This window comes from Meriones unguiculatus, chromosome 3, assembly GCF_030254825.1.
Source record: "Meriones unguiculatus strain TT.TT164.6M chromosome 3, Bangor_MerUng_6.1, whole genome shotgun sequence".
In the NCBI taxonomy this organism is placed as follows: Eukaryota; Metazoa; Chordata; class Mammalia; order Rodentia; family Muridae; genus Meriones; species Meriones unguiculatus.
The window spans coordinates 136,844,769-136,870,456 of record NC_083351.1 but is presented as its reverse complement, the minus strand read 5'-3'; the positions used below and the strand labels follow the sequence as shown (position 1 = coordinate 136,870,456).

The 25,688-nt window shown below is 42.4% G+C and overlaps 1 long non-coding RNA gene across 2 annotated transcripts; it reads left to right on the top strand.

The window, feature by feature from the left end:
• The first annotated feature begins 3 nt into the window (after positions 1-3).
• On the top strand, positions 4-23,155 carry LOC132653148 (uncharacterized). Of its 2 annotated transcripts, none has more exons than XR_009590886.1 (3): positions 4-321; positions 6,042-6,248; positions 22,336-23,155. It is a non-coding gene; the product is annotated as an uncharacterized LOC132653148 (long non-coding RNA). The 2 variants fall into 2 exon arrangements; XR_009590885.1 differs by lacking the exon at positions 22,336-23,155 and adding an exon at positions 6,840-12,178.
• Positions 23,156-25,688: the final 2,533 nt, after the last annotated feature.

Below are 25,688 nucleotides of genomic sequence, written 5' to 3'. Positions count from 1 at the left end.
ACCCGCACCCCTCCCCGCCTGCTGCCAGCAGGTCAGAGGTCAAGCTGCGTCCGCGCCGCCGCACTGGCCTCCGAAGTCGCCAGCGCCATGTTTAATGAGGGCAACAACCTGCTTTCCGTACACCAGCGTGGGGCGGGTTGGGGGAGACATCCTGTCCTGCGTGCGCATCTGAAAGGCCGGGACCCACTGGAGGAACTCCACTGACGGCGTCGTACAAGTCCAGTAGCTTAACTGTCCGTTAAATGATGAATGAGTTAACGAATTTCGGCTGCGAACTTGCACACTCGTCGCCTGGCTCCTCCCTGCAGCACTTGGAGACAGGTATGAATTATTCACATTTTTCAGTGGAGACGCTGCAAAATGCCCAGGGAAAGTTGCTAGACGTCCTCTCGCCACAGTTGATGGGCTCGTGGTCAGCCTGAGGTGAAAGCCATCCAAGGAACGTGCGCATTCGCTTGTACTGTATCTTTCCTTGGGAGTCCGGCGTTCTGTGCATGGAAGCGCAGGACCCACACGCAGGTCCTTCTTGAGTCTGGTGGGAAAGGCGCACACTTAAAATACATGAAACTTTCTGGTAGTTACATATGGGATTTAGATTAATACCATCAACCACAACAGAATCTGGAACTTCAGCTACCAAGTAAATCAGATTTTAAAAATTATTCTATTTTATCTTGTTTCAATGGTGTGTGTGTGGGGGCGTCAGAGGACTGCTTTTGGGGATTTCCACCATGCTGATTTTAGGAACTGAACTCAGGTATCTTGGCAAGTTCTTCTACCCTCTGACCTATTTTTGGCTTAAGTAGCGGCTCTAGCCTGGAATTCACTTTGAATACTGACCTCCAATTTGCATTGATCTTTTGGCTTTTGTTTCCCAAAAGTGATGATTACAGTTGGGTACTACCATGTAAAGCCAAAAATTTAAACCTCAATACAGATATCAGATAGTTAAAAGATTCAGGTTTTACTGTCATAACTATGATGTCTTTATTGAGGTCAAGATAAAGTGGCCTTTAAAAAAAAATGAAAGATCAAGCCAGGCAGAGTGGTGCAAGCCTGTAATCCCAGGGCTAGGGGAGGCAGAGGCAAGTGGATTTCTGTGAGTTTGAGAACAGTTTGAGTCCAGGACAGCCAAGGCTACACAGAGAAACCCTGTCTCCAAAAAACAAAACCAAAAAAGACAAGGCCAGTAGTAGTAGGAAGCAAGGGAAGAGTGAGTTCAAAGTCAAATTTGACTTAGAGTTCAAGGCTAGCATGAGCCACAAAGTATAGCCCTGTCTCAAAAAACTAAGGGTAGGGGATACAGTTCAGTGGCAGAGTACTTTCCCATTATGCTGTGCAGGAAGCCCCGGGTTAAGTGCCCTGTACCATGGAGGGAAATGACAGAGCATTCTGATAATCTTGTCCTGATGAGAATTCCAATTTCATGCACTGTTGTTGAAACAGATTGACAGGTGTTAGCGTACTTTTTATAAACTTATTTATGTTCCTTTTTTTTATCTTTTTCTGACCCGGCCCGCAGGTCAGTCAAAGGAGACCCTAAGAGAGGGGGTGAGAATGGGGTGGGACCAGAGACTCAAGAAACAAAGACCAAGACAGCTTCTCTGATCAAGGTCTCAGTTTATTATTTTTTCTACATCCTTTATATAGACAAGGCAAAAGGAATGTAATTGCCTTTGGAAGGGTTACTAAGTGACTAGAAATCACAGGATGACCCACCAGAGGGGTCACAAGATGTGCTAATAACAGTGTATCACAGGACAACCCAACAAAGGAGTCACAAGTTGTGTTAACAATGATTGTTTGGAAAGTTCCTCAGTGTTACTCGGGAAGCCCCGAGGTGGGGGAGGGTTTAAGGTGTTTCAAGATGACTCCCCAGGTCAGTCGGGAATGCACTATTGTCATTAAACCAAATGCCAAGAATTCTGGGGGCAGCAAGGTACCAGAAGGCCCCCTCAAAGGTCCCCCTTTATTTTATTTTTACAAGGCCGTAATCCCAAGGGAACTGTGCCTGTCTTAGATGGGAATCCAGGATCTTCAACCCTTGCTAAGCCTGTCATTGGATACATCAGCAGCGATTGGCTGAGCTCCTGTCTTAGGCAGCAAAAGGGAAGAACAGAAGACCACTGTGGATTCTCTTACCAGTCGCTGGCAACCCCACTGGGATGATCAGCATTAGGCCTATTCATAGTCTTCTTGGCTGACATCTCGAGCCTTTGATAGTGCACCTGAATGGGCTGAACCTTTAGGGCATCAATTTGCTGTTTGACAAAGGCCATAAGCTTGTTAAAAAGAAAAGGTCCAAGAGAAAGAATTATCAACAAGCCAAGCAGGGGACCAAGGAGGGGGAGGAGGTAGGGGAGAAGTCCATTTAACCCATTCCAGAAGGGGAATTTGTCGCCTCTCCAGGTTTTTTTTGTAGTTTTATTTTGCCCTTCACTATGCCCGATTTATTGGCATAGAAGCAGCATTGTTTCTGTAAATTTTCCTCCTCTGCATTTACAGGGTTTACCATAAATCATTTCCATAATTTCCTGTGCTGCTTGAGGATTGAAGGGTTCAAGTCCACCATGAACATATCTCAGCTAGAGGCAAAGGATCATGGTCCATGGAAACAGTTGTTTTTCTTTCATCATTTCTGTAAAGAGATATAAAAAGAATATGTTCTCAGGGTAATTCTTCTACCCTGGACTGATGAGTATTAATATCTGTATGCTTTACTAATCATTCCAGCAACCATCTGGCTGCATCTATCTCTTTAGAATAGAATCAAACTGCTCCTCTGCCTTGTATCAGGACAGGATCTGGACCATGCCATTTAATGTCCAAAGGCATGGGACAGTAGCAAACTGTCTTTGTGTATCCGTATGCCAGAAATGTTCTGCAGCTGAACGTCCATCCTTGTCCTGAGAGGATCAGATTAACGTTGTAACCTATATTTTCGAGTTTCAAGCCCGTGTTAAAGTGTTAATTAAAGCCTCACAGTACTTTTCCAGAGAGCAGAGGAATGTAACCGCCCCAGACCCTGGTCATCTGCCCGGGCAGAGATAAGGAAGTGAGCAAGCGAAGACCTCCACTCTGCAAAGAAGAATGGCCAGATACACTTGAGAAATAATATCGCCTAGCAATTAACCTAGATGGACTCAATTCTTCTCCTGAACAGCCCCCAACCTTCTCTCAGGCTCTCTCCTCAGAGAAGACACAGGTTGAAGCTAATTGCTCACCCACCTTTGGCTGTAGCCACATCCCCACCAGCAGGAAATTCAGAACGTGAATTAAAGATCAGATATTCCCCAGGTGTCTGGCCAGGACTGACCAGACCTGAAAGTCCACTACCCTAGCCCCTCATCCAATTATGAGTAGCTAGGACTGCAACCCCTGAACTTCCCCACGCCCCCTCCCTAAAATCCCCGAGGCTTATGTCTCTGGAGGCCACTCTTTGCTGACTGGCAAAGTGACCCCAACGCTCTTTGGCCCGAATAAACCTCTTACTTTTGCATAAGGTCTCCGAGAGTTTCCTTTGGTCACCTCTCTGGAAGTTAAACTCGTGCCGGGCTTACAGATGTATAAATATAAGATGTATAGGATATAAAATTTCTAGGAGACCCTTTGATGGAGTACCACTCCCCCTTTTTTTTAAAGTATTTTTTATAGGTCAATGTGCCCTTTGTACTATTTTTTGTCCTTGTGGATTATAAGGTATACCTGTAATATGTTTAATATTAAGTTGATAAAAATTTGAAAACATATTTCTAACATAGTCAGGGCCATTATCTGTTTTAAGTTGTGTTGGAAGTTTTAATATAGCAATTGCTGACAGCGTATGATCGATAACATTTTTTCCCCGCTTCACCAGTTTGGAGTGTGGCAAATATGAACCCACTATAAGTGTCAACAATAACATGAACATATTTTAAATTATCAAATTCAGGAATATGTGTAACATCCATTTGCCAAATAGCATTAGGTACAGGCCACGGGGATTAACCCCAAGATGGGGAATAGGCAAAAGGACAACACAAAAACGACATTTGTTTAGCCAAGTCAGCTTTGTAATTACCTTGAGTTAAAGGTCCTAGAAGGTTAGAATGAGCTTGTAAATGTCCAATGTAAAAGGAAAAGTTTTTTTTTGTATCAACTTTTGAATTTGTAAAAGAAATTTTAGCAGAAATAGATGTCTAAATTTAATCTGCAGTCTCTAACCTAGGCAAAGACTAAGCTATATGCACTAAAATATTTAAAGACTAAAAATATTTAAAGATGCTTATTAAAACTTTGAAATACAGCCAGTAGTGCAGATAACTCTGCTATTTGTGCAGATGTGCTAGACACTTGAAAAGATATTGTTTTTTTTATCATAAGTATAGGCAGCAACACCAGATGATGAACCATCAATAAATACCATTAAAGCACTAACAATTGGAATAACTTTTATTTTAAGTGGAAAAACTATAGGTTGTACCTTTAAAAACTGAATTTGTTTTCTTGTGCCTCAACAGGTTGGACTCTGTCGTAATAAGCTTACATGTGTTAAAATGCCATATTTATCAGATCTCTGACAAGTCTGAGGACCAGTTACTCTTTTATCTTTATCATCTGCTCTAAACTGCATCCTGTAAAACAGGATGCTATAATCTCTAATTTTGGCATATTATTAGATACATGTTTTAGAACCAAATTTTAAATAAATCTATATAGGCAAATTTTATGGTTACCCATTTTAGATTTAACCCTTTAAGAAAAACCTAAATGAAGAGACTAGGTAAAGCTCAATCTTAACTATAATCTTTAGCATAACTTTAAATCTGCTCTTTTTAAACTAAAATCAAAGCAAAACTTTTTAATCAGACATAGTTTATAAAGAAGCTAGCAAATCTTATTAATCCTACCATATTGCATTACGACTTAATAACAAAAAAAAATTAAAGAACAAAAGTTTTATTTAGCATTAAACAGAGAACTAAACTTAGCTTATAGCCCTCAGCAAAAATGGATTATTTTGTCCATACCAAATCTATAGGCCAGAAAGAAACAGCATTAATTTATTTAGGCACTGGCAGCCAGGCATATATTTTATATAATGGTTAACAATGATCTGAATATAACCTGGGCTAACATGGAACTGCAGTTCTTTTTTTCTCTTTAAAAGAGCATAAGCAAACATTTTGCATTGAATCTCCAGACTTTTTAAATGAAGAACATATTTTACAGTTCTTTGTTAGATTGCCCAAGGGTTATTATTTTAAAATACTGTCAGTTGTCAGTCAGATTTTTGAAATATCATCAGTCTAAGTTCACAGATAAGCATATGCACAGAGACATAAATAAGGAACATAGAAATCCGACATTGTCACCTTGAAGTAACCAGAATACCCAGACACCAGGACTTGACCGGCCCCTACCGGACACAAGTCCCACAGATTCCAGGAGTGGACGCCCTCATGGGCCCCCTCCACACACATAGATTTCAGAAGGAGCAGAGCTCCCATGGCCCTCTCCACAGCTTCCAGATGAAGAGCAGGCTCCAGCAGCTCTCTCTCCATCCAGAGTGTCCTAGCAATCCTTTCTCCTGGTTCCAAAACGAGTAGAGCCTTTACAGGCTCCTTTCTCGGGAACTGGAGCATCCTCCAGATTTCCTCAACCAGATTGGAAACTCTGCAAATTTCCCCAGAGCTCCAGGTGTCACTATAGATAGTTAAGGAGCCCAGGTGGTTGCTGAGAATTGAACTCAGGACCTTTGAAAGAACAGCTGGTTGTTGGGCCTGATAATATCTATCTGATTCTGGCTCAAGTTTGGAGACCCGTCTTTAGCTTCCGATTTAAGAGGTACCACTTCCGGGCAAAAGTAATTCAGCATATCTGCCTTAAAATTAACCCTGCCTGGTAACTGTTATGTGGAGTTTTGTCTCTGGCCTACCTTTCCTTGCACTGCCTAACCTTGCCCTCTACGTCATCTTACCTCACTTCCTTAACCCTGCCCGCTGACCCAAACCTATAAAAAGGACGGCTTTATTCAATAAACCAAGTTCCTGCTTTGACAGATCCCTGGGATTGGTGGTGTTTTATTCCCTGGGGCATCCGGGTAGGTTCGGGCTGTGGACACTCATACCGCTCAGCCACAGAGGAAGTCCAGCTGGACTGGCCACCCTCCTCTCAGCTCCACCTGCCGGATATCGACCCGGCAGACTGGTGTGCTGTGAGAAAATCCTGCTCGACGGAAGAACACTGAAGGACCAACTGGTCTGCAGGTGAGTGTACCCCGTTAAATATGGGGCAGTCCTCTTCATCTCACAAATCCAACCCAGGTCTGGAATCCGTACAAATTTTGCTTAAAAGGAGGGGTTTCAATCTGCTTGATACTCAAGCCCTTCAAGTATGGAAGTGTTATGAAGGTTACTCTGTGGCTGCAGGATGAGGGCACCCTGTTTGACTGGGACACCTGGGACCGAGTAGAAACCCTGGTCAACAGAGCACAGGTCCGGGATGGGGCTATCCCCCTTTAGGAGTTATTCCCCTGGTCACAGCCCTTAAGGGCTGCTCCCCTCCTAAACTGCCAAAAGAACATAAGGATAAGAGTAGGAGACAGGAAAGTGGACCGGAGGAGGAGCTGGCCCTAAAAAAAAAGAAGAAGGCCCCGGGCCACAATCATCATTAGAATGCCCCCTGGCCAATCCCTACCGAAACAGGGCTCACAAACTGACTCTAGGACAGAATTTAACTATTACAGCTCCACATGCCTTAAAGAGCATCATCAAACAGCCCCCAGACTGCTGGCTCACTAAAGCCCGAATGACCCATTATCAAACTCTGCTTCTGAACACTGATCGCATCACCTTTAGCCCACCCACAGGACTAAATACGGCTTCCTTGCTTCCTGATCCGGACACGGACATTCCTCTTCATGACTGCCAGCAGATTTTGGCGACTGATCAGGGGTAGAGAAAGGACTTAATTGACCAGCCCCTGCCAGATGCAGACGTAACATGGTTCACAGATGGGAGCAGCTTCTTAAGGGATGGACAAAGGAGGGCAGGAGCAGCAGTAGTGGACAGAGAACAAATAATATGGGCTAAAGCCTTGCCACCCAGCACCGCTGCTCAGAAAGCAGAACTAATTGCTTTAACTCGAGCCCTCAACCTAGGAAAGGACAGAAAAATTAATATCTACACTGATAGATATTCCTTTGCCACAGCCAACATGCACAGGGCCATCTACTAACAAAGATAACCTCAAAGGGAAAAGAAATCAAAAATAAGGGAGAAATAACTAAGCTGCTAGATGCACTCTCTGCCCAATAAGATAAGCATCATCCACTGCCCAGGGCACCAAAAAGGAGACTCCCCAATAGTCCGGGGAAACAATATGGCAGATCGAGCTGCAAGGACAATTGCCAGTCAACGTTCGACCCCCATCCTGGTGACTGGGGTCACGGAAAAACTGAAAAACGACTGGACCAAAGGATGGCCTGACCTGCAATACTCAACTGAGGAAGAAAACCTCATCTCTCAGTACCCCACCAACTACAAGACCAAGCAAGGATATTGGAAGACACAGAAGGGAGAGACCATACTTCCCAAAGATGCTGCCTTGGACCTGATGCACAGGTGGACACACTTGGGACAGAAGAAATTAGTTGAAGCTGTTAAAGGATCTCAGGTATTTGTTCAGGACTGAGAACTTTGGTAGACCGAGTAGTAAATAAATGCCAGGTTTGTGCTCAGGTAAATGCCTGCAGATCTCAGACTAAACCTGGTAAGAGACCTAGAGGAAACTGTCCAGGCATATTTTGGGAGGTAGACCTCACAGAAATAAAACCTGGTAAATATGGCTATAAATACCTGTTTTATAGATACCTTTTCAGGATGGGTGGGAGCCTTCCCCATCAAGCACAAGACTGCGTCGATAGTGGCTAAAAAAAATACTGGAAGAAATCTTCCCCAGGTTTGGGATTCCACAGGTAATGGGGTCAGATAACGGGCCTGCTTTTACTACCCAGGTAAGTCAGGACTTAGCTAAGGTGTTGGGGACCAGTTGGAAGTTACATTGGGCTTATCATCCCCAAAGTTCAGGACAGGTAGAAAGAATGAACAGAACTATAAAAGAAACCCTGACTACTTTGACCTTGGAGACTGGCTTAGACTGGTGGTGTTCCTTCCCTTGGCCCTGTTCCGAGCCCAGAACACCCCTATAGGCTTAAACTAACTCCTTTTGAAATTATGTACGGGTCACCAGCCCCCTTGGTGGCCACAGGACCAGATTTAGACTTGACTTTGGATTCAGACCGGGCGATTGCTGCCAGGCTGGTTGCCCTGCAGACTACACAGAGGGATATCTGGTCTCAACTATCCGCCCTTTATGCTCCAGTCACCACCAATGTTCCCCACCAGTTCCAGCCCAGGGACATTGTCTGAGTGTGAAGGCATCGAGCCCATTCTCTGGAACCTCTCTGGAAGGGGCCATACACTGTGCTCCTGACCACCCCGACGGAACTAACGGTGGACGGAGTAACTGCCTGGGTACACGCATCCCATGGCAAGCCAGCTCCCCCTGCCACAGAAGACTGGAGAGCCATAAAGACCAACAACCCCTTGAAGCTGAGGCTCCGGAAGGAACAGCTATGATCTGGATCCCTGCAATCAGTGCTCTCCTGACCGTGTGTACTGCAGACTACCACTCCCTTATCCCCCACAACCCACACACCCCACAACATCTCAAATGGGAACTTGGAGATCAATACGGAATGACCCTTTCTCACGATTCTAAAATAGCTACCCCCAGAACTTTGTTCCCAGAACTCAGACTCAAACTCATGGGTTATTTACATATGGAATGGAGGAAAAATGACAACCACCTATAGGGTAGAGGGTTACAAAGTAGACTACTATGCTTGCCCCAGTAACGTTAGAGGGCCCCCTTAGCAAAAACGTGATTGTGGCACAGTAAATGATTTTTACTGTGGTGCCTAGGACTGCGAAACCCAGGGCCCATGGCTTGATGAGCCAAAACCAGAGGCCTTAATACACATCAAAAGAGATCCCACATATAAGGACGTTTGTGGCACAAGGCTTGAAAATGGTAACCTCCCTTACAGCGTTGTTCTTGATTCCCGGAGGAACATAAGGAGCAATTGCAATTGGCTTCTAGTAACCTTTACTGAATTAGGAAAAACTTATGATTGGACAAAAGGCCATGATTTTGGCATCAGAGTAAGAGATTCTAGGATCCTGGGTGGGAGCTCTCAGAATTCTATTAGAAGTAACCCCCTTGACCCCTCAAGAAATGGGACCTAACATAGTCTCATTTCCTCGTAAACCTCCTCCTCAGCCTGTCCCTGTACAACCCACTGCTCAGAGGGCCGCACCCATACAATCTACTCTGGTTCCTCTAACCCAGGCCCCACATCCGACTCCAACTAGTACCCCAACCATTGAAGAGGATCCCCTCTGGGCCTACGAGGCCCTAAACAACACAAACCCTAATATGACAAAGTCCTGCTGGCTTTGTTATGGAGTTAATCCTCCTTTCTATGAAGGGGTTGCTCTTAACGCATCCCACCTAATCAATGCTACTAGTCCAGACAGCTGCCGCTGGCATCCATCAAAAACCCGGTTGTCACGGGATCAGGAACTTGCATTGAAAGGCAGCACCCAGCCACCAGGCTCTGTTCTTCCTTCTTACATGTCCCTGGTGGGTCAGATGTGTATCTGCTTCCTCCCAATCATAGTTGGTGGGCCTGCCATTCAGGATTAACCCCTTGCGTGCACACTCAGGTTCTCCAAAAGAGCAATGAAGTCTGTGTACTGGTCCAAGTAATGCCCAAGATCATCTACTATCCTTACAAGGAAATCTTAAGTCACCGGGACACCAAAAATGACCTGGATAGACTAAAGAGGGAGATAGCCACTGCTATAACCCTTACCCTGCTCTTGGGCTTAGGCCTCACTGGGGCAGCCACAGGAGTGACTTCTTCAGTTCTCCAGGACCACAAATACAGTAGCCTTAAAACAGCAATAGATGAAGACATTCAAAAATTAGGACAGTCAATTTCCAACTTAGAAGAGTCTTTAACTTCCTTGTCAGAAGTCCTACAAAATAGAAGAGGGTTAGTTGTGCTCTTCCTAAAGGAGGGTGGACTTTGTGCAGCCTTAAGAGAGGAATGTTGTGTATACATAGATCACTCAGGGGTGATCAAAGATGCTATGACAAAAGTTTGGGAGGGATTAGCTAAAAGAAAGAGAATGAGAAGCCAACCAAAGCTGGTCTGAATCTTGGTTTAATAGTTCACCCTGGTTCACTACACTGGTGTCAACTTTAATGGGACCTTTAATCATTTTATTTCTCCTTCTGACCTTCAGATCCTGTATTCTAAACCACTTGGTTGCATTCGTTAATGAAAGAATTAATACAGTACAAATACTTATGCCAAGACAACACTATCAAAGAATATACAAGACTGAGACTGAAGCATAAGACCAAAATAAGGTCTGAGAAAATTAAAAGCCAATGTTGTTAGGATTTTGGAATGAAACCTGCTTCTGGGTTGCCTAGCAACTTATGATGTCATCATGTGTCGACGGACAGGTAGCCACACCTGGAAGGCGTGGTTACCTTGCCCCTTAAAAGGGCAACCTGACACGTGGTCACTCTCTTGGTCCTTCCTCTCTATCGGGCGTCTCCTCTCTCTTCCCCCTTCTCTGTCTTTCCCCCATCCTGTCCTGCTCTCCCCTTCTCTCTCCACATCCATCTAATAAACCTCTTTTATATACAAGATCTGTCACATGCCCAGTCGTCTTTAATTTTGTCCCATAACCTTACAGATGTAACTGCTCCTTGTCTTCTCCCCAACCCTGACTAGCATTTTAGCCTTTCTAGCCCATGATGTCAACATTCTACTTGTCAGCTTCCAGAATATGGACCTCCAGCCCCTTATCCCACTTTACAGGCTGAGATGCTAAACCAAAAGGGGAACTTTGAGACTAATCCCCATTCTACAGCTGCTTCATGATTGAAGCAGATACTAGAAGGAGGAGGAATGAAAGAATCAGACTAGCCTTATAACTTATATTTTTGAATTCTCTTAGTACTCTTCCAGAGAACAGGAGAATGTAATAGCCCCTCCTGACCCTAGCCATTTGTATGGACAGAGATAAGAAGACCTCCACTCAGTTCCAGAAGGAAATAGTATTGGATCCAGATGATCCTAATTCCCCTCCCAAATAGCCCCTGACCTTCTGACCTTTTGACTAAAGGCATGAAGCCCCGTTTCTCAGAGACCACAGGATGAGCAAATTGCTTTCCCCACCTTTAACAATGGTCTAGTCTGACCACAAGATGTACTGATCCTTTTCCCACCTTTAACAATAGCTGAATCTGCACATAACAGAAAACAACAGATATACCCCAGATATCTAGCTGACCAGACCTGATACCCACAATAGACCCTATATCCACTCCCATGATGTCAGACCTGTAACCTCCTTGTCTACCCCTTTAAAAACTAGAAGCTACCCAGAGTTGATGCTGACTCTAGCCTGTGTCAGGAGTTAGCCCCAGCACACTGATGTAAATAAAACATCTTCTTAATTACAGCAATTCCTGGCCTCAGAGTCTCCTTTGCAAACCTCCAGGGAGTTAGACCCCTTGGTTTGGGCCTTTCACAAACAATTTAATTTCCAAAACCAATACCAATTTAAAATGAGACTTGTCTTTTCAGTCTATAAAGGAAACACAATTTATGTTAACTAAGAGGTTTTATAATAATTTTTAACCCATAGCATGTAGCAAAGATGGCAGAGTCATATCATATGTGTTTTAAACTTGTGTTTATAGACCTTATAAACATATATGCATATTTATGTTCTAAACAACAGTTTGAATATAACTTTAAAATATATTTAATTACTTTTGATCTATAACCTAGATATATATTAACCATTTAAGATCAGTCCAACATAAACATATAATGGCCATATATTTAAACACACAGATAAAACTTTTTTTTCTGTCTGTTTGGCTGCTCTAATTTCCCCAAGTAACTCTTTTAGTTTGTGAGATTTTTTTTTTCATTTTAATCTTTACCCCCCACGTCTTTAAAGCATCTTTTAATCCTTCTACAAAGGTCTCATGCTTACTCATTTCTTGTCCCATGATCGCTGATTACTTACCGGACCATACCTGTAAGGCAGGCTCCCACACAGTTGTCTTTTTTCTTGTCTATTTCTGGCCAGCTTCTCTATCAGCGTTCTTCACCGAGTCCCTCATGTTCAGGTCCCTATTCAAGACGCCACTTGACCCAGCCCGCTGGTCAGTCGAAGGAGAACCTAAGAGAGGGGGCGAGAATGGGGTAGGACAAGAGACTCAAGAAACGAAGACCAAGACAGTTTCTCTGATCAAGGTCTCAGTTTATTATTTTTTCTACATCCTTTATATAGACAAGGCAAAAGGAATGTAATTGCCTTTGGAAGGGTTACTAAGTGACTAGAAATCACAGGATGACCCACCAGAGGGGTCACAAGATGTGCTAATAATGGTGTATCACAGGACAACCCAACAAAGGAGTCACAAGTTGTGTAACAATGATTGTTTGGAAAGTTTCTCAGAAGTGTTACTCGGGAAGCCCGTTTGGGGGGGGGCTTAAGGTGTTTCAAGAGATGATCTTTATTGCAAGCCCCAGGTCAGCTGGGAATGCACTATTGTCATTAAACCAAATGCCAAGAATTCTGGGGGCAGCAAGCTGCCAGAAGGCACCCCATATTTTTCTCCCTACTCCACCCCCATCTCTTTCAAAACCCCAACACCAGGTAGAAGAAAGGAAGGGTTAGAGGGAGAGGGGACCCAGTTCTCTTAGCTGCTTCCTGCTGGTTAGGGACATCTGGTTCCTTGGAGCCAGTCCAATCCTTGTTTCAGGAGATCTCCAAGTTCTTGTCTCACAACAGCAAGCAGGAGCAGCAAGGGGGAAGCAGGAAAAACCTTGTTCTTTCTCCCCACTCTACCATCTCTGGGCTCTGGCATTTATTCTCTCCAGAATTCTCAGATTTAAACTATGCAGCTGGCAAAGAGCATCTCTCAGAGCCTTCGTGAGGCAAATAGTTTGCTGCTGTGAACAATCTAAATCAGTCCCTCATCCCACACCTGGGACCAAAGCAAAAATATGTTTATAGCCACAACATATTTCTCTTTCTGTTTAAAAAGACAGCTTTCTTTTTAATATAAATGAACTTGCTGTTGCTTTCTTAAAAGGAGATAATCAAGGAACAAAACCCTTTTGGATCAATAATTTCTTTTACAACCTGATGAGTTTCTGCTGCTCTTGTCTGCATCCACTCACACTTTTTGCTGTTGGGCCTCGAGCTAGGTTCCTAACAGCCAGAAGTCACCTAAACATTCTTGCAGAGAACCCAGTACTGCCAGAAATGGTTCCTTCCTGTTTCTGGCAAAACGTAGCGTACTTCTCAGAGCTAATACACCAGCCATTTTAAGCTTGGAGGCTGCATTGAGCATTTCAGTGTCTAAAACTTTTGGTGGCTTCGGGGAAAGCTAATCATGATAATCTCGTAATATGGGACTGCTCCTCTGGTAACCGAGTTCGCTCAAGATTAACCTGTTTTCCTGAAATGGGCTGTTTCTCTTCAACCCTTTCAGCCTGTAGAGCAGCCTGTTCTGCTCCTCCCGGTTCCCCGGCCTGCCCAGAGGCTGTGGAACCACAAGTGCATGGAGCAGAGCTGGGCAGCAATTGTGGAGAGCTCCAGCTCTTAGTTATCAGGTGTTCTCCCTTTACCAATGGTGCTTTTTTGCCTTCCAAGCATTTCAACCTCTACCCGCAAATTTTCTAGTTCCATTGCCAACTCTGCAATACTTTCTAATTGTTCAACCATTCCTCTAGCCTTCTTTAGAATGGAATGCGAGGAGAGGATGAAGCAAACCCAGAGAATCCCCTCTGGGAGTAAAGTGGGAATGAAACCAGCAATAGCAATCACAGTAAACCTTATGCTCATATCCTGAAAGGTATAGTCATCTCTCCATACCCTGCTGTCTCCTGTAAGGCATTACTCCTTAGTTTAAGCCCGATGTCTGGGCGCCATTTGTGACACCCATCTGTACTTTTTCAAAGCTCTTTTACTTACATTTCTTTCATCTTTTTGTCCCTGCTGCAGGTAGGCAGGCTTGACTTCTAGAACAGTGTTGTCTGTGTAACCATCCTCTGCCATTCCAGCACCTCAGTGGATGCTTGAAATCACATACAGTATTAATCCCTGTTACCTATGTAAAATGATGCTTCCTAGGATAAATACGATGGTAATTTAATATATTTTTTAATTAGGTGAATAAGAGGTTAGAGAAATGGCTCAGTAGTTAAGAGCACATATAGCTTTTGCAACGGCCCTGAGTTCAAGTCCTGTTACCTACATTGGATACCACCTGTAATTCTAGCTCCAAGGGAATCTGACATTGGCCTCCAAAAGAGGCCACCTGCACTCATGGTATATACACACATCACAAACACACACATGTAATTTAGGAAAAATAAATCCCAAAAAAAGTTAGGTAAGAAAGGAATACCAAAAGTACAATTACAACGATACTGTAATAAATGTGCAAGCAGGAGATGGAGAGACGGCTCAGAGGTTAAGCATAATGGCTGCTCTTCCAGAGGTTCTGAGTTCAATTCCCAGCAACCATAGTGACTCACAACCATCTATAATGAGCTCTGGTGCCCTCTTCTGCCGTGCAGGGGTACATGCGGACAGAACATTTATATGAAAGATAAATTAAAAAAAAAATAATAAATAAACTTGAAAGTATCCCTGCTCCTGTGTCTGGCCTTATCAAGTAAGATAAAGCTTATTAGAGTGCAAGTATTCTAATACCTTGACAGTTAATCAATAACTGAGATGGCTATTAAGTAACTAATAGGCCAGTGGTATACTTGGAAGCCATGTGTGGATGTGCTAGAGATGAAGAATAAATCCTATAAATAGCCAGGCATGGTGGCGCCCACCTTTGATCCCAGCACTCAGGAGACAGAGGAAGGTGGATCTCTGTGAGTTTGGGGCCATACTGGTCTCCATAGTGAGTTCTAGGACAGTCAGGGCTACATAGAGAGACCCTGTCTAAAATAAATAATCTGATGAAGAAATCCTACAAGCAGATATGGGTTTGTTTATTCAGTGAACCGTCTAGTAGACTGCAGTGTTCTGCTGCTGTTTCCTGTTAAGTGCCTAAGGCTGATAACTTACATTAAAAAAAAAAAAAGTTTAGCCTGGCATGGTGGCACACACCTTTAATCCCAGCATTTGGGAATCAGAGGCAAGTGGATATCTAAGTTGGTGGCCAACCTGGTCTTCAGAGCCAGTTACAGGATAGCCAGGGTTGCACTGTGGAAACTCTGTCTTGAAAAACAAACAAACAAACAAAAAAGTAAAAAACATTTATTTAGCTCATAGTTCTAGAGGTTCAGTGACATCAGCTCATGCTTGGTTAAGGCTTATGGTATGGCTGGGCATGTCTATGGGGTGAGTACATACGAGACTGAAACTTTACGCGATGAGACAGGAGACCAGAGCATTAGGACTGGCCAGTCTTACAGTCTACCAACACATCCCATCACCACCTGGTACAGACAGATTGAAGACGAGCCTTCCAACATGCAACACAACATGCGGGGACACAAACCATAACAGATATGCCCAGATTCCCTACAAAGAGAAAGGCCACTGTGCATCACTGTAGCACTGAGAAAGATGAACAAGACACGACGAATGCTTTTGACTATGAAGGATAACATAAGCAGTTACATTATTTTGAATAGGTAACTGAGACGTTTGAGAGTAAACTAGGCTTAAAAAGATGAAAGCCTTCAGTGACCAACTCAAAAGAAACTCTTCAAGGACTGATTGGCAATATGAGTGCTATAGTCATTAAACTCTCTGATTCCCAGCCACATCAGCTGTTACCTAATGGGTCCATGCCACAAATGGCCCAGCAACAAGGGCCGTCTCCCATGCTGATGCCTCTACTGTCTGCTGAGCAAATATGAGTCTCTGGGAACCAGCCTGAACCTGTGTGGAATTTTACTTTGAGGCGGTCAGCTAGTTAATTTCTTGGAGAATGATGATAATTTTTCTATGTATTAGTCAGAGTTTGATAACTGCTATCCCAAACAGGACTCCAATGCCAAAGGTTGAGCACCTTAGTTTTGGTTCATGTGCTGAGGAGGGTCTTGTACACTGTGTTTTCAGATGCTGATTTCATTGCTATGAGATCTAGTTACCATCCAGCCACAGGCATTGTCATGGATGTTGAACCATCTCCTGTATCCATGTGATGTAAGGAATGGTCCCATTTATCCCTGATTGGCTAATAAAGATGTTGAAACCTATGACTGGGCAGAAGAGAAGTAGGTGGAGTTTAGGTTCCCAGGCTTGGGGTCAAGAAACCACAAGGGTGTGGGGGAAGGAGAAGATGAAGAAAGAGGACTTGGCCTGATGGAGCAGATTCAGCTCAGAAAGGACAACTTGTCTGTTGTGGATATAAACATGTTTTTGTTTTGGTCTCAGGTGTGGGATGTGGGACTGATTCAAATTGTCCACAGCAGCAGACTATTTGCTTCATGCAGGCTCTGAGAGGAGCTCTTTGCCAGCTGCAGATTGTTTAAATCTGAGGACCCTGGAGAGAGAAAAAATGCTAGAGCCCAGAGAGTGTGGAGTTCAAAGAACAAAGTGGTGGCTGCAGCTGCGACTGTGGTTGCTTCTACTTCCACTCCCCCCCTTGCTGCTCCTGGTTGCTGTTGTGAGATAAGAAGTTAGAGATCTCCTGAAACAAGGATTGGATGGCTCCAAGGAACCCGACAACGACCCTAACCATCAGGAAGCAGCTAAGAGGATTGCACACCCTCTCCCACTAACCCTTTCTCCTACCTGGTGTTGGGGTTTTGGAAGGGATTAGGGTGTATCAGGGAGAAAAAGATAAAAGAAATGTAAATAAAAGATTTTTTTTTTCTTATCAGTAACTTGGATTGTGTAGCTGAGAAATAGCTAAATAGCTTAGATGGTTGATATCTGCACAGCCTCCAGTGCTTTATTTAAGTGTGTAAAATAAATCGTAGTCTCTGTGTGTCAATTATTTTGGGAACTAGCAAGGTTAAAGAAAACTTACTTTATTAATTGCTGTCTTACATTCATGGTTGAAATAGTTTGTTCATGAAATCATTCAAGTATACCTTATGGCTCTGCTTCTAGGTTCTCAAAGTCCCCTTCAGTCAATTAGAACATGGGAAGGAACAATTAGGGAGGGTTGCATGGGTTATTGTAGTGAGCTCCACAGAGGAATGTCTAGATACCATTTTCAATCACATGCTGTTGACAAGAATTCAGCCACATGAAACCACCTACTGTAATTCTTTCTCCACTGCAATGGCCAATCTGCTTTCAGTCTCTATGGAATGTTTTTTACTTTGTACAAAACATACAGTATAGTTCACACAGTACCCAATGGTGATGCACACCATTAATCCCAGTACTCAGGAGGCAGAGACAGATGAATCTCTGAGTTTGAAGGCAGCCTAGTCTCCAGAGTGAGTTTCAGGATAGCAAGAGCTACACAGAGAAACCCTGTCTTGAAAAAAAAAAAAAAGTTTGAAGGGTTAGTTCACACAGTACATATTCTGCCTTATCTGGCTTTTCTCCCTTAGTATAATGACTTTGAAAGTCATCCTTGTTGTAGTGGTTACTGATAATTCATTATCTAGTAGCACTCTGTTGTGTAGCAGTACCACAAGGTAGAGAAAAGTTTGCTTTCACTTGCCCATGCCAAGCCAACTAAGAGATATTACAGGAAGTTCTTACCACAAGGAATGTTAAACAGTCCCACCTTGTGTCAATATTTTATACAATAACTATTAAAATAATTAACAGTTTTCATAATGCTGTGTTTTCAAATGCTAATTTCTGTGCCCCAAGATTTGATTACAGTCTGGACATGGACATTATCATTTTTATGAAGAATCTCCTGTGTCAATGTTGTATAAACATCACTCCCCAATTATCTCTGATTGGTTAATAAAGTAGCTGGCAGCCAGTGATGGGGATAGGAGACAAAGGGGCTGGACTTCTGTTCAAGTGAGGGGCCTCAGGTAGGGACCATGAAGTAGAGGCGAAGAAGAAAGAAGAAAGAAGGAGAAAAAGGATGTGGTGATGGGGAGCTCATGATGAGGACTGACCTGATAGAACAGAAACAGCCCAAGCAAGATCAATATGTCAAGTAACTCAGGCATGGCTGGAAAATAGCAAGACTGGCATACACGGGTTAGAACAGATCAGTATCTGCCCAGCTCTAGTGCTTTCAAGCTTGTTAAATAAATCTAATAGGTCTCTGTGTTATTATTTGTGAGCTAGAGCAGTAACTAAAAATAACACCCTCCCCCCAATTATGCCATATCATTTAAAAAGGTACCCAATGTGCAGCAAATAATCCAAAATTAGATAGAAATGCAAGCATAGGGCCTGAGAAAGCTCAGCTAGCCAGGCAGGAAAGCCCTTAAAAGCAGCTACTTTAGAGCAACAAAGCTGACTGTGTTTCACAGCTGCAATACCTTAAGAGGCCCCACTATGCAGCAGAACAATTAAATAGCCATGAGCAAACTCAGCTGGTAGTTTCAGAGCTACACCACAGCTTCTCTTTAGAGCACCCGTGCAGACAGGAGCAGGTGAGCGCTGACCACATCGTGGCCCAGTTTTGTTCTGTGGGGCTTGGAAAGGTGACTGCTCCCCTGCTCTGAGAAGCAAGGCAACTCAGAGAGGCTTTGGTGTGGAAAGGAATGGCTCAAATAAAAAAAATATAAGCAAGTATTTGGAGATTATGGGTGAAAAATAATCCAGATAGGAATGATTAAAGCAGATGACATGGGATGGGTGCTGGGAGATAATGAGATAGTGTAGGTGGAATTATCTTCCCAGCCCAAGGTAAAAGAAGGCAAACCTAAAATCTAACAGAGTCTTTACTGATTTTGATAGCAGGTTAGATAATACCACCATAATAAGTATACACTAATAATAAACATTATTAGCATGTTCTTTTAGAATTACACACCGCCACCTGACTCAGGCTTCAGGGCCCTGAGCTCCTCGCTGCCATCTGGCCTGGTGCTGGCAGCCTAGCCTGAAAGAGGAATATTTTCTCCTGACCAGCACTCTTCTGCTTAACCAGAGATATTCCTGCCCTGGAAGCCAGACCTTTTGGTCCTGTGGCTTACACTTCTGGCCCATTGGCATCCAGCTCCGTGAAACAAGGAGGGTCAATGTGCTGGGGTGGGTTGTTGGTAGTGGTGGTGGTAGGGATCCTTTCTCTGAGGAGAGGAGGATGGGACAAGGGATGAAAGAGTGGGGCCAGGAAGAGAGGAGGGAGGGAACTGCAATCAGGATGTAAATTGAATAAATTAATTTAAAAAAGACGTAATACAGAGTTTAAATAATAAAGTCTGTAAAAAAGAGAAAATTAGATTACAAAGAAAAGTATTTTCCATGCTAAAAAATGGAAAATAGAATAAAAGAGGACTCTTGGACCCTATAATTTTATTTTGACTGTCAGCACAGAAATGATTATATGTTTTAATGATATGTTCAATAATGGTCAATTATATGTTCAATTTTACATACCCTATTTAAAAGAGATCAGAAGAAAACTGACTTAGAGAAGAAAAAGACTGAAAAATTAAATGCTAGAATGGAGACAGAATGCAGTGATTAGAGGATTCTTTAAATCAGAATAAAGAATCTTCAGAGCAATCTAGTCTAGAACCTACAGTAACAGGAAAAAAGTAGTTCCAGGAGAGAGAAATCCACAAAGGCTTAAAAGTAGATCACAAAATGGTAGCCCATAGAGATGCTAAATCAAAAAGCTTCACTAAGGGGGCTGGAGAGATGGTTCAAAGGTTAAGAACTCTGGCTGTTCTTCCAAAGGTCCTCAGTTCAATTCCCAGCACCTACATAGCAGCTCCAGAACCATGCAGGTGCATATGCATTCAGAATATGTATAAATAATAAGTAAATAATTCACTTTTCTAAAAAAAGCTTCAACTAGGTTGGAGAGATGGCTCAGCAGTTAAACGTGCTTGGCTGCTCTTCCAGAGGTCCTGAATTCAATTCCCAGCAACCACTTGGTGGCTCACAACCACCTATATTGAGTTCTGATACCCTTTTCTGGCAAGTAGGTGTACATGAAGATAGAGCGTTCATATACATAAAATAAAGAATATTTTAAAAGCTTCATCTATGCATCATCATAACCAGACTAGACATTATATTTATATTGTCAAGGATGAATTACTACTTGAAGGACTATATACTTAATTAAAAATAAAGACTCTCGGGGCTGGAGAAATGGCTCAGAGGTTAAGAGCCCTGACTGTTCTTCCAAAGATCCTGAGTTCAATTCCCAGCAACCACATGGTGGCTCACAACCATCTGTACTAAGATCTGGTGCCCCCTTCTGGCGTGTAGGCACATATGCCGATACACTGTATGAATAATAAATAAATCTTAAAAAGAAAACACTTAGGGAAAAATAAAGGCTCTCTTCAATAATGTTACCTTAGAGAAAGGTCATATAATAGCTTATATGATTCATTTTGCAGAGTTTAGAAAAATAAGAAATGTGCATCATACCATAGATTCATATTCAGAATTCCAATGGGCTTTTGCTTTGAATTCTAAAAACATGATTCTGAGGTTGCCCATTTATCAGAAATGATGACTATCTTAGATATGTCTTCACAGATTAAAGCTGATAATGCTTCAACATATGTATGCTGTTGGTATAATGTTCTTTTAGAATGTATACAGTTTACCCTTGTTCATTCAAATACTGATTTCTCTACCCCATGATCTGGTTTCAATCCGCAAATTGTATTCCAAGCATCACCTGTCTCAAGTCTGTGTAAACATGCTACCATTTGTTCTCTGTGTTGTCAGTTAAAACAACCAGCCACAATACTGTGCAATAGAGAAAATAGGGTGGGATGTCCTGGGGTGTGAGAGGAGGAAGTGAAGGGAGGAGACAGAGAATCTGCAGGAGATCTTGGAACCACATGGACAGATGAACTGGACCTAAGATATGACTAAAAGCAAGTATACAGGGTGAAACCTGAATGGTAGGAAACTATATGGGCTTGGAGGTTTAGGCTGGAGTAACTATTGCCCAGCATTGTGCTCTAGGTTAATTAAATAAAGCCCAGTCTCTGTGTGGTGATTTGGGTATACTGCTTGTTTAGGAATAACCGCTGCTTAACTAAAAGATAAATCCACAATAAATAATAACCCACAACAGTATACATTAAAATACCACAATATAAGATGGACGTGGTGGTGACACCTTTAATCCCAACACTCAGGAGGCATAAACAAGTGGATTGTTGTGAGTTCAAGGCCAGCCTGATCTACAAAGTGAGTCCAGGGCAGCCAAGGCTACACAGAGAAACTCTGTCTTAAAAAAACAGAACAACAACAACAACAAAAACAACCAAAACAAAACAAAATACAATATTTTAAACATTATAGCATAGAAAATGTTACAGTCATATCTTACAATCTTTTTGGACAAGCAATTATGGAGAAATCTAACAGGACTTTAAAGAAAATGCTCATAGAACAGAAGAGGGATATGGGATCTCCCAGAAATAGATTAAATAATGCTTTATTGACTTTAAAATTTTTAAATAGCAATGAGACAAGTAGCACAGCTTCGAAACAAACAAAAAAAAAAAAACAAAACAAAAAGAACCTGGATTTTAGATTGGACTGATGAATTGGATTAGCCTATGGATGCCCTAACTTGAGAATAGAAAACAGGAAATGTGTTACGTTGGGGAAGAGACTTTGTATTTCTATCAACAGGAAAGTAAAAACTATGGACTTTATAAACTTATAACTATGGACTTTCATCCAACTTTATAAAAATTAGATATGATCAGAGGAGAACCGCTGAAGATCTTGGCTTCAGACAGGAAGAAATCAAGAAACTAACAAAACAAGTAACATACTTTGCTGATCCCTCTACATGGAAACAGCTCTGAAACTGGCTGAGACTGTGTGAAAATGTCTCCAGCTAAGACCTCAATTTTGCTTTGGCTACAATCCCTTAGGACTTAACATACCAGCCTTTCATATGGCATAGATAAAAATTTATATTACAGTTCAGTTATACAGTCCAGACTAGCTTATAAAGAAAGCCAGATGCCTTTCATCTCTTCAAGAATAGAGAATAATCTTTAGATAATTGTGCACACTGCATATTTGTGTTTATGAAAATATGTATATTGTCTATGAATGTTTATGTTTACAGACCAGACACAAAAGAAGTTGAAATGGCCCTGAGAAGAGTCACCCTCAAGGATGTTGGAAAGGATGCTTAGAAGCTGAGACATTTATTCCAGCATTCTGCTTGATTCCGCCTCAAAGACTGCTTCAGTAGCTGTTTCCTCAACTATCTGCATCCAGTAAAAAATCTATGCAGCTAGCTAGGTCATCCAGCATCACAGACTATTTCAGTCAGAACTTCAAATAAGCCCTTGCCTTTCTTAGAACACAGAGACTGGACAACAAATATCGGTATAATGTTCTTGTGGAATGTATACAATTTACCTTTGCTCTGTCAAATGCTAATTTCTCTACCCCACTGGCTGTTTTCAATCCAGATATTAACATGTCAGGCTTAATCTAAGCATCACCTGTCCCAAGTTTGTGTAAACATGCTACCATTTGTTCTCTGTATTGCCAATAAAAACAACCAGCCAATGCTGAGCAATGGAGAGAATACAATGGGACATCCTGGTCTGATGGGGAGGATAAAGAAGGGAGTGGAAGGAGAGATCCCAGAGGCAAGAACCAGGAGGCATCAAGAGAAGTGAACTGGACCTAAGATATGACTAAAAATCAAGTATAATGTGGGAAATCTGAATGGGAAGAAGCTATGCGGGCTTGGAAGTTTAGGATGGAGTAATTATTGTGCATCACTGTGCTCTAGGTTAATCAAATACATCCTAGTCTCTGTGTGGTGATTTGAGTATACAGCTGGTTTAGGAATAACTGATGCTTAACTAAAATATAAACATATTAAATAATAATCATCAACAAACAAATGATATAGCCAGCTCTCCTAAGATAAGGCCATTATCCTGTTCTTGGGGCAGCCCCCCCCCAAAGGAAACAGCCCCAAAAGAGCAGGAAGCAATTTTAAGAGAATAATACCTCACTTCCCAAAAAAGGGGTGAATGGTTTTAGTCATTCTGTGGGTGATGGATGTGAATCGTCATTAAAAGGGAGTTGTTTACAGATTAAATTGTCTTGGTCAGGAAGGAAACTAGGTATAGGAGCTTAGACTCAGGGATTTTTCTCTCTCTTTTTTTCTTCCTTCTATCCTCCTTTCTCTTATCTAAAGTTAAGGGAAGTAAAGGTGATTAAAAAATATGAGGCCAAGGATGAGCCATAAGAATAACAATACCAGGGCCTGAGAAATGGCTCAGAGGTTGAGAGCACTGGCTGCTCTTCCAGAAGTCCTGAGTTCAATCCCCAGCAACCACGTGGTGGCTCACAACCATCTGTAATGAGATCTGGTGCCTACTTCTAATTTGCAGATGTACAGGCAGGTAAAACATTGTATACATAATAAATAAATCTTAAAAAAAGAATAACAATACCAAAATCTAGCCAGATAGATAGACAGACAGACAGACAGACAGATAGATAGATAAAGATAGATAGTCTTCAAAAACCTCAGCTACAGAATATGGCATTTAAGGATTTTATTGACTTAAGGCTTTTTTGACAACAAGATAGGTCTGCTTCTGGCAGCACCCCGTTCTACCTCAAAGAGCATCAACATTTCATATGTGACAAGCTAGCCCTGGGTGAGAAAATGCCCTTGCATCAATTATAGATACAATACTGTCCACAGTGAACAAACTGAATACAGGAAAGTTGGCTGCTGAGCTTTGCAAGGACAAGGTATATAATTCCTGTTTCACAGAAAAGTCTGTCTAAAATTCAGAGTTAGAAGGCTGACAATGATACTCCAACATTACGGAAGAATTTTAGGGGACTCTCTAGGCAACCAAATATCTCTGTCATTTCTATACTTTTGGAAGCTGTTTGCCTGTACTTCCTACATTTTAAGTAATATTTATTCCTTGTTAAGTCTGTGATGGGATTGAAGGCTATCTTCAACCCCATAGTTATAGCCTCATAGTTAAACTTAAATTCTTTAGTATGATAGCTTAAGAGAGTTAAGAATAGAGTAATAGCTGCTTAGTTATTGTGTTGTGAAGCTTATTATCAAACAAATATAAGCTGGGTGATGGTGACACATGCCTTTTATCCTACCCAGCGATTGGGAGGCAGAGGCACATGGATCCCTGAGTTTGAGGCCAGCCTGGTCTATAGAGTGAGTTCCAGAATGGCCAAGACTACACAAAGAAACCCTGTCTCAAAAAACAAATATATATGGGTCTCAGTTACTTATATGATAGCTAGGATAAGGGAGGAACTGAGAAATAAACACAGTTTTATAAAAATAACTTTAACACTGCTCTATCTTTCTATTCATTTATCTACTTTTCTTTCTTTCTCTCACCATTCATTTATTTTTGAGACAAGGCTTAACTGTGTAGCCTTGAATGGACTGAAACTTACTGTGTAGACAAGGCTGGCCTCAAACTTACAGAGATCCACCTGCTTCTGCCTTCCTAGTATTGGGTTTAAAGCCATGAGTCACCATATCCTAGACTTATACAGTACAAACTTCATTGTCTGTTGAAACTACATTCCTGCCACCTTCTTCCACCTCCATAATCACCCATAACTTTCTGCTTTTGGGTCTCTAGAAGGGATTTCTTCCTCTTTGTAGGAGAACCTGGTCCCTAGTGACCCTTTGGTGACCCAGCCCAACTCACCTCTCCCATGGTCCTTCTTCTCCTGCTCCCAAAACTGGATTTTGGACTGCTTCCTTGGCCTGCCAGTCTCATTGTCTGTACAGTCTTGCCCTCCCCTAATTGGGGAGGTTTGATCGTGCTTCAGTGCTTAGTGCCTCTTTATGCAGGTTTTCTTTTGTTTGTTTTTGTTTTTTTCTATGCCTGCTCCATCTTCATGTGTGCCTGTACACCAGAAGATAGCAGCAGATCCCAATATAGATGGTTGTGAGCCGCCATATGGTTTCTGGGAATTTGAGCTCAGGACCTGTGGAAGAGCAGCCAGTGCTCTTAACTACTGAGCCATCTCTCCAGCCCTATTTCTGCAACTCTTTAGCATACCCTCTCCCCCACTCCAAAGCTAGGTCCCTCTGTGTTCAGGTCCAAATCATAAACTTGTTCCCATTAGCTCCTGCCTGGACAACCTTTTCTCTGCTGAAGCTTTTACAACCTTTGCTTCACTGGGTTTTGTTGTTGTTATGTAAGGCAGGGCTAAGAAAGCATTTCCGGGGGAGAAAGAGCAGCTGTACTCACACTGATGTCCTTTAGGGCATCTGATACTGATGGGGCCTCAGGACAGGAAGCCTAGGGGATGAGGATGGCAGATTGGGTCATGACAGGACTGTGCTCTTATCCAGACTGTTTGTATTAAGATTTATTTGTTTACTATGTTCTGCCTGCATGTCAGAAGAAGGCACCAGATCTCACTATAGATGGTTGTGAGCCACCACGT